Here is a 3229-nt window from a genome sequence, read left to right as displayed (position 1 = left end):
TGAAAAGCGAAAATGGCATGATGTGACAATGTCGTCATGGAAGCAACGTTGTTTGGCGGCAACGCCGTCAACATTGGCTGCGATATCTGGAGAAAAGAGCTGCGTGTTGAAGAGCTAGAGGAGGGAAAATGCGTATAGAGGAGCTAGAGGAGAGGAGCTAGGTAAAGAGAAGTTAGAGGAAAGAAGCTAAACGTGCCTCTGTTTCTTCAAACGTTCGGGCGAGCTTCGGTAACATCACATCCATATCAAGGGCTCGTTGGGATGATGTCGGGTAACATGTTTTGGTTGCGAAGCAATATGAAAATTTGCTGTTTATTTAATAGTTCTGGTTGATAATGACGGTGGTCAAAAGGGCAATAGCATGTCGTACGATAACGGATAATAAATGTACTTGGATGCAATAGCCTAAGCATCAAAACGAATAGTTTAGTATGATCAGTGTGTATTTGGAAGTATTCACTGCCCACAAAATCCATTGGTGCCTGAGGCATGTTTACTTCTATTGGAAAAATCAGGGCATCACAATCGTTATAAAAAACATAAAGTTTTGTCAGCTCAGTCCTGCACGACTTGGCGACAGATGTGTACAAGTGCAAAAGAGAATATGTGAACGTGCAAAATAAGTATATCGGTATTTACCTTTCGGTTTTTTAGTCGTGAGCGCCATGTGACAACATTTCCTTGGATGACACTGTACATGTCGAACACGTGCCACTTAAAGGAGTTGGCTTAGCAAATGCCGCGTTTTTAGTTAAATGCTTAGGCATTGAAGGCATGCTTTCTTGGCTCTACATGCATCTTTTTCCAGGAGATTTTCTTCATGCCTAATAATTTTGCAAAGTTTCGTCATAACCACGGGCCGTATAAAAAGTGAGAGCACGCAGGACGGGAGGAGGTGCTTCCACTTTGACAGTGTTTTGGTCCACAGGGTTACGAGCGGAGATAAAGTAATGGTCGCACTATTTGTACGCTCGGAATTTGATGGAATTAACAGCTCATCACCGAAATGCCCGCGTCTAAGAAAAGTAAAGCTAAAACGACATCATGATGGAAGCGAGTCCTCTAACACGCAGAAACAACACACACTGAGATTCACACGACTCCCATCTCACCGAAAGGATGTTTGAATTCTGGACGATGAAAAAACCCATCACTTCGACACCGAATGGACGTTTAGCCTTTTGTAAGAGCACCTTCCGTCTCTTTTTAGTTTCCTGCGTCATTACTAGCCAATTCATATCCATCAGTGAGTCCGTTAGTGCAGCGTTCTGAAACAGAGGGAATACAAACCACCTTACAATGTGCAAATTTGACGATTGTTTCAAGGGTTCTGTGCGGGAGTCTTGCATGTACAGAAAATGAAAGCAAGACAGGGGAGCAACTGAAGACGAAAACTAGAAAAGAAAAATAGCTGAAAGAAGGAGATGAACGGGAGAACACCGACGGAAAAGGCAAAAGAGAGAGGGAGAGAGAGAGAGAGAGTAAGAGAGAGAGAGGGAGAGAGGGAAAGAGAGAGAGAGTAAGAGAGAGAGAGGGAGGGAGAAAGAGAGGGAGAGAGAGAGAGAGAGAGAGAGGGGGAGGCACAATAGCGTTTTAATGGCACGCAACATTTACTTTGGAACCATAGATGACGGCCCAAGATGATTTTTCGTTCTGCAAACCAATCATGCTGAAACATTCTAAATACACATTTACCCCAATCCATGGTTGAGCTCACCTTTTCGATCATGAAGGTGCCGTCCATAGACATCCAAACGATGCGGAAAAGGAAGAGGCTTACATAGGTGCAGGGACCCACCACCTTCGCCAGCTTGCCCTCTGATGGTGGGCCGTTCGCTGCCTGCCGAAATACCGTGACGAGCCGGCCGTCATCAACAGACTCGGGGCATGACGAGCTGACAGAGACGCTTCAACGGCGCACAGTTGCAAGTCTCCAGAGTCCTGAGCAGGTAATTTACCTAAATTGAAAAGTCACGAAGGAATTGAACCACCCTTTGTTTATTTACGTTCCAGTATGAACGTGCTAATGGTGATTGGCACTAATATTGACCTTGCTAATGGAGGCAGCCATTCACCGCGATGCTACGCATGCTTTGGAGGTGCTAGCTGATGACTATTGGACGGGCATGTAAAGTGCAGTAACTCATACGTAGCCTGGCGTGCTGATGTCATTCAAGTGGGGCTTACAGCGATCATGTAATATGAAGAGAGAAGAATAGCCGACATAGCAGCGGCGTGTGCAAAGAGTAACGGCACCCTGCTGATGCTGCTCATGATGGCGACAAGCCTGAAAAATGGAGTGCTGCATGAATGGCAGATCGACAGATCAGATCACAGGTCGACTAGCGTCTTAAATGCATTATCAAAAATCACAAAACACGCCTGAAAATGCTAAAACCAGTCCTTGTCGCCAGATGGCACAAGCTCCGCTGAGGTTCTCGATGCTCCACAGAGCCTCTCACCTGCAGACGCGCGCGTAGTGCTGGGCGGCGGCGATTAGCGGCTCCACCACGGCGCCGTCTGGAGTCGATCCGTCTGGCTGGCGAGACAGCAGCGGCCAGCGCGGTGTCCCCGGCACACTCCTCTCAGGCGTCACCTCCCACGCGTCGTGGACCCAGTGCCGCTCTGGCGGCCGGCTCTTGGTCGTCTCCGGCGTCGGTCCGTCCGTGTGGTCTCCCGACAACGGCCTGTCGCCCGCCGTCATCAGGCTGCTTGATGCCCGGACTGCTGCCGTCTTCACAGGCGCCTCCGCCACGCGCACAGCCTGGGCGCTGATGTCCACCAGCGTCCTGACGGTGGTCAGATGAAAGCTGACTGCGTTCATCCAGGTGAAGCAGCAAGTCTCGAACGTCATCACCAGACAACAGGAGAAAATCACCAGCACCATCTGCAACACGACGACAGCGGGCACAGTTAGGGGCACCTTATCGAGACATGACCGACATGGCTTAAGTCTTGTATGGGACGGTCCTACCACCACGAAGGTAAAAATAAACCAAAACCCATAACCCAGATAATGTGACGTCCTCGTGTATCAGATTTTGTTATAACTTCTTACGTAGCCTTATCTGGTTATCCAAATTCACCTTCAACATCGTTGCAATGAAGGGTTGTTATGAGCGGAATGTACGTGCCAAAGTTTATAGTATACGAACGGTAACATCCACGACAAAAACAGACCTCGTGACCTCGTAAGCTCCAGTCATTTGACCGGCATTGGTCTGATCGT

At 48.4% G+C, this 3229-nt stretch overlaps 1 long non-coding RNA gene across 1 annotated transcript; it reads right to left on the bottom strand.

Annotated features, from left to right (window-relative positions):
- Positions 1–1214: 1214 nt before the first annotated feature.
- On the bottom strand, positions 1215–2637 carry LOC119110297 (uncharacterized). Its single transcript, XR_005095470.1, has 4 exons — positions 2463–2637; positions 2188–2287; positions 1718–1840; positions 1215–1268 (listed from the first exon to the last, which is right to left on the bottom strand). It is a non-coding gene; the product is annotated as an uncharacterized LOC119110297 (long non-coding RNA).
- Positions 2638–3229: the final 592 nt, after the last annotated feature.

The sequence above is a fragment of the Pollicipes pollicipes genome, unplaced genomic scaffold (assembly GCF_011947565.3).
Source record: "Pollicipes pollicipes isolate AB1234 unplaced genomic scaffold, Ppol_2.1 Scaffold_7231;HRSCAF=8579_pilon_pilon_pilon, whole genome shotgun sequence".
NCBI classification, from domain to species: domain Eukaryota; kingdom Metazoa; phylum Arthropoda; class Thecostraca; order Pollicipedomorpha; family Pollicipedidae; genus Pollicipes; species Pollicipes pollicipes.
The sequence above is the reverse complement of the archived record's forward strand: the minus strand, read 5'-3'. Positions and strand labels throughout refer to the sequence as shown.